The sequence below is a fragment of the Periophthalmus magnuspinnatus genome, chromosome 18, assembly GCF_009829125.3.
Source record: "Periophthalmus magnuspinnatus isolate fPerMag1 chromosome 18, fPerMag1.2.pri, whole genome shotgun sequence".
In the NCBI taxonomy this organism is placed as follows: Eukaryota; Metazoa; Chordata; class Actinopteri; order Gobiiformes; family Gobiidae; genus Periophthalmus; species Periophthalmus magnuspinnatus.
This window is the reverse complement of record NC_047143.1, coordinates 1,874,500-1,880,837: the sequence shown is the minus strand read 5'-3', so window position 1 is coordinate 1,880,837 and position 6,338 is coordinate 1,874,500. Positions and strand designations below refer to the sequence as shown.

At 43.0% G+C, this 6,338-nt stretch overlaps 1 long non-coding RNA gene across 1 annotated transcript; it reads left to right on the top strand.

Annotated features, from left to right (window-relative positions):
* The first annotated feature begins 4,728 nt into the window (after positions 1-4,728).
* On the top strand, positions 4,729-6,126 carry LOC129457060 (uncharacterized). The gene is made up of 3 exons (XR_008649065.1): positions 4,729-4,774; positions 4,865-4,921; positions 6,001-6,126. It is a non-coding gene; the product is annotated as an uncharacterized LOC129457060 (long non-coding RNA).
* Positions 6,127-6,338: the final 212 nt, after the last annotated feature.

The window sequence follows — 6,338 nt, the reverse complement described above, 5'->3', positions numbered from 1 at the left end:
CTCCAAATATGACAAGTTGAGTTTTTACCAAAAGGTTTCATCTGACCATATGGCATTCTCCCAATCCTCTTCTGGATCATTCAGATGCTTCTATCAAACGTGTAGTGTAAAAACACTGAAACTTTTCTCTCTTTTCTCATTCTCTAGAGCCTCCAGTTACAAGCGGTGAAGATGAACTGACGGACGGCGGTTTACTTAAAACAAACTATTCTGTGTACCAGAATTTAAGCCCTGCAGAGTAATAGTTTCCTTGAGTGTGCTTGAATCTCCATAAACCTGACCATGGCATTAAACCTGTCGATCTCCACTATCTGTCTCCATGGAACTTTGCAGAAGACATGTCACCAACAGAAAGTTACACAAAATGTTTCTGATGTTTTATTTTATTGGGCTGTGTCATTTTGTGTCATTTTAATAACTTTAGTTGTACAAAAATGTGCAAGTGTAACAGAGATTACATGAGATTTGATTCCACTTGTCATTTCTATTATTTGGGCTCATGTATTTTGCTTGAACAGCGCCCTCATGTGGTGACTGATAGTAAAAACTGGGAGGGTCACTGACTTCAGCTCTGTCATTAAAAACTGTGTATTTCCTTTTCATTATTCATGATATCGTTTATGGCCTGATCGCTCATACAGTATTTTGTGAGCCGTGTTTTTCTGACCAGTACATATTTAGTTTCATTCAGGTGCATTTCATTGTGTTGTAAAACATTTTCATATAACTGTTTTATGTTTTATGTAACTGTGTTGGTGAGAGTTGTACAGGAGAGCGCTGCTCACTGTGTGGAGTCTTGGTTTCATATTTAGTTTCAGATTAAAACCATAAAATACAGCACCGTGTCCTGGACATTTATTCACAGCACAGATAAACTACGACAGACGGGTCATTTAGAATCACAATACAACAAATCAAAACATAAATAATCACAAATAATCATCATAACATTAACATTAAAAGAGGAGAGGCAGAATAAATCCCTTTGAGTCGTACAGAGCATCGTCTCGCCCTGTGTCAGTGTCAGCTCATATTTACACCACACAGATGATAAAGACATGAACCACAAAAACAAATTAGACCCATTAAAGGAGCAAAAGTCAAAAAAACACTTCTTGGGACACAGGATAAGCAGTTTGTCTGATGAGACAGTGGACACAGAGAGCGGTGAGCGCCGGTGCTTGTCAGCTGCCTCAGGACTACCACAAGCCAACAGGCCTGATAGGACTCCTTATTCAGCCCGATGACATCCCTTACTTCCGGGGTCCACCACCGGGTTTGGAGGTTGCTGCTATGTCAAGCACCGCAGACCTTACAACCACAGCTACGAGCGGCTCGACAATAGAGGTGCAGAACATGGCCCATGGTCTCCAACCTCCCCTGGAATCAGGCAGAATATCTCCCGGAGGTTAGAGTTGAAAGCCCCTCTGACAGAGAGCTCCTCCAGACTTTCCCAACAGACTCTCACAGTACGCTTGGTCTGCCAGGTCTGTGCGGCTTCCTCCTTCACCAGCGGAGCCAACTCACTACCAGGTGGTGATCGGTTGACAGCTCTGCTCCTCTCTTCACCTGAGTGTCCAAGACCCACGGCCGGAGGTCAGATGACATGACAACAAGTCCATGATCAACCTCCGACCTAGTGTACACAGACACTGAGGGCGAGGTGGGTTAGTGTCTTGCCCAGGGACACAACGACAGTATTCATCTGTGTGAGCTAGAATCGCACCACCAACCTATGGATCAGTGGATCTGACGATGATGTTTTTTATGTCAAGAGCGGGATCCCAGTCCTGCCTCCAGGGTGGGGTCCTGGTAATGCCGGTCTGAGTGACATTGTTGGCCTTGCTGTAGCACTTAACTTTTATTTATTTTTTTCATTTCATTCAAACTGATTTATTGAGAAGCCAGTATGAATTTGTGCATCCATCCATCCATCCATCCATTTTCTTCCGCTTATCCGGGGCCGGGTCGCGGGGGCAGCAGTCTAAGCAGGGACTCCCAGACTTCCCTCACCCCGGACACGTCCTCCAGCTCCTCCGGTGGGACCCCAAGGCGTTCCCAGGCCAGCCGAGAGACATAGTCCCTCCAGCGTGTCCTGGGTCTTCCCCGGGGCCTCCTCCCGGTGGGACATGCCCAGAACACCTCCCTAGGGAGGCGTCCAGGAGGCATCCTGAGCAGATGCCCGAGCCACCTCAGCTGGTTCCTCTCAACGTGTAGGAGCAGCGGCTCTACTCCGAGCTCCTCCCGTGTGACCGAGCTCCTCACCCTATCCCTAAGGGTGCGCCCGGCCACTCTGCGGAGGAAGCCCATTTCAGCCGCTTGTATCCGCGATCTTGTCCTTTCGGTCATGACTATGGTCATGAATTTGTGCATTATGTTATAAATCTTGCTTCATTTTAACAGAAAAGGAAAGACAAAATATACTAAAATCATTCAGTAACAAAAAAATACAGAAACTCAAATAAAATCCCTCCCCACGTTTGCCCTGTTCCCCAGGGTGCTGTCCTGTGTACTACTCTATTTATCAGCCCATTCCTTCCAAATATGAAGATAAAAGTTTGCACTTTTTGTTCAGAATCATCCAAATTGCCTTTTTGAATATGACATTCTACAAGAGAAGGATCAGTCTCTTCGCACACTCCATATGATAGAAAATGTGCTTGGTGATTCTTCAGTTTGTTAGTTTGCTCTGAAAACCCAATAAGAATCAGAATTGGTTCTAGTTCCATTTGTACTTTAAAATGTTTTGAAAAAAAACCCAAAACATTGACACCCAAAAACTTTGCAACTTAGTGCACATAACAAAGCAATGTAATAAATCTGCCTCACACTTTCACTTTCATCGAAACCTCAGGAAATATTCCATGTAGCCTCGTCTTTGGGGAGTGTAGCTCATGCAATATTTTAAACTGTGCTGAGCATTTATTTAGCACAGATGAACATACTTTAGCCCTTTGGTGCTCAAGTACGTTCAACAGGTAAAACAGTTTTCAGAGGCGCGATCATTTCATACTCTTCAAAAAAAAAAAAAAAAAGAATTACAACTAGGAACAGAACTAAAACGGAGAATAAAACAGCTTGAAACATCAAACGCAAAAAATCCCTAATGATGAAAATGAATTAAGAAAATATAAGAAAAAAATACATTAAATAATACATTTTAAAAAACACATTTTTTAATTCAACAGCTCCATCAAGAATATTTCTATCATAACAAATCTGGCAAATACCAATGAAATAAAACAAAACACAACCTGGCCTGGATGGCCAAGCTGTTTAACTGTGGGCACAGAGGGTTAGATGTTTTGTTCAAAACCATATTTTTGTCATGATCCGCACTGTCCGCTCCTGGTTTTACTCCTGTCCTGCTCCTTCCCTCCCTCACCTGCCAGATCTGGGCTGGGCTCCTGGCTCCTCCTGCACGCACCTGCAGCCCATCAGTGCAATCAACACACCTGCTGTGGATAAAAGGAGCTGGGAGAAGAGACTCAGCGTGGGATCATTGTCGTGTCACGTCTTTCCTGCCTGTGTTCCTGTCGTCCCTGTGTTCTTGTCGTGCTCCGGTCCTGGATGTCTCCTGCCCGCTCTGTCCTACGCCCGTCTGGTCTGCCTGTCGTCCTGTGGTCCCTTCATGTCCCCGGTCCTTGTGTTTCCTGTGTTCCTGCTCACCTGCTCACCTCCGGATAACCCACTGTTTGTACTTGTCCTATCCTTACAATAAATCCTGTAAATATTCCCCGAGTCTGCATCCTTTGGTCCGCTACACTCACCCGTTACGACAATTTTTCATTAAGGTCCTTGAAACCTTGGCTGTGGTCCATTATCCCTCAGCACTGTGACTTGGACTCTTTGTCTTGATAAAATAGTTTTGCGGTGCTTGACCATTTGTTTTGCAGTTCTGTTGGTCAGAAAGCAACTTCCAGATAGTTTGAAAAATAATCCACCATCACTTTTTGCCAAGTGAATTAAGTCGACTCCGGCCTTTCTCCATGTCTGGCCGTTGCTGTGTGAGGAGTAGCTCTTTTTGGTATCTGTGTTGTTGACATGTCTCACAGCACTTTATGTATTTGACAAACATTAAACCTGATCATAATAGTGACCCAACACCAAAATCTGTATAACTGTATTAAATCAGTATTATTCAATGTGATGTTACGTGGCCCGTCTCCTTTAATTAACAACTTCATGAATGCTGTGATGTCGTCTGAAACACAGTAATGGCTTAAACCCATCACCCCCATAGACTCCTCCCACTTCCTCCACACCACCATCACTCAGAGCCTCAAGTTGGAGCCTCCATCAGCTCCATCATCCACAAAACCCAACAGAGGATGTACTTCATGCAGCAGCTGAGGAAAGCCAAGGTTCTACACAGTGAAAAGTTCCACACGGCATCATTGAGTCCATCTTCACCTCCTCCATCACAGTGTGGTCCACCGGGGCCAGGGACAGACTGCACAGAGCAGTGTGGGCTCTGCTGAGACGTTTTACTGTTATTACTACGTGTTTGGAAGCAACACATCAACAACATATTCCAACTTTGTGAAACTTCACTTGGAATTACAAAAACATGCTTTTCTGAATCTGAAATATGGACATTGCAATTGCAACTGACAAGCATTTGTGATGTGGTTGAGGTGAGTTTGTCTTTCCGAAACTCTCACAGCCAAAAATAAAAAGAAAGACAGGAAGAGGAAGCCTCACATATGACAGAGACACATGTTGAGCAGAAAGTGAGACAACATGGACCTGACAGCTTCCTCCATCTCTCTGAGTAAGTCTACAACAATTTATCTTTTATCAAGTCTTTTAAAATATGAATGAAGCCTTAAGATCTGTGAAACATATGTGTCTCTATATTCAGTGATGAATGTGCTGGTGCTGATGTTGACTGTTCACTACGGCGTTTCACAAACATCAGGTAAGACTCAAACTCACAATGAACTCAGCTGTTTGTTTTTTTTCAAAGGAGCATAAGGGTCACTTAAAAAAAAAAAAAACTATATGGGCAATATGAGAATAAAGTCATAATTTTACAAGATTAAAGTTGTAGCCAAAAATATATGTAATTTAACTAAAAATAGAGTCAACATTCAATGATTTAGGTCTCAACAGACTGCAAAAGACTGTTACATGTCCCAGAAGTGTGTAAACTATTAGACAGATCTGCACCACAGTTTATCTCCACCTCTCCACTCGTGCACATCACAAACTGTTGAATGAAGTAGGACACATGTTCTCCCTGTGGAGTGACTCCTTCTTGGAGTGTGGTGCTCCCTGGGGCTCATTGGGCAGGACACAGTCTGTGCTCCGAGCTGCAGACAGGTGGAGGAGTCTCAGCACATACACATTCTCCCTCCGCTCATCTTCGCTTCTCTACTGTTCTGAACATGGTACTTTGCACAATCAAAGATGTGCTCATTGTGAATAATTTCAGCCCCTCGTTATGGGCTTATGAAGTTGTGCACACTGGGCAGCCCCTTTTTTAAGCACCCATTAAAATGTATCCTAATCTCTATGGCACTGTCCTGTTCTGTTTCTGTCTCTAGATGGTCACAGTTTAGTCTCATACACAGAGCTGAAGCTGGTTTCAATCCCTGATCCCAATTTTTTTGTGCAAAACCAACACAGCACACTGTCCTTGCCGTTCCCCCCTGTGAGAGTCTGGAGCACTGTGTACACTCTGGATAAAATGATGTCTTTACTTTGACTACAACTTTATTCTCATAAAATTATGACTTTATTCTCGTAAATGTACAACTTTATTCTCCTAAAATTATTATTATTATTATTATTGTATAAAGGTATGAGTTTCTTAAGTTATTTCCATTGTTTCTATCTGAACATAACATTACATCTTAAACTAATAATTTCCTTGAATACAAATTTGTGATCCATACTAAAAACTGACAGATGTACAGAACTACATATATTTTGCAGACATTGGATTTCCTTCACACTACAAATTTAACCTTTGATGGGATTTTTGTTCTTCCACAGAGCGTACTTTCCCTCGTATTGTCCCGTCGCAACTGCAGTTCTTGGAATACTCCAGTCTCACTGTGACCTGTGAGGGATTTTTCAACGACCTGATCAAATGGAGGGTGCTGAGGACAAAGGCTAATGGAAACCAACAAGTGTTTCCCTGTAACAAAGAAATTTCAAATTTTGGATTGTGCCACATTGCAGTACTGTACCCGTCCGATTCTGGAGAATACTGGTGTGAGAGCGAGGACAGAAGGAGAAGTGAGAGCGTCCAGATCACAGTCTCAGGTACGTGACTTTTGCATTGCATGTTTTATAGAAACATATACAATTGTAATAGTTCTGATTACAGG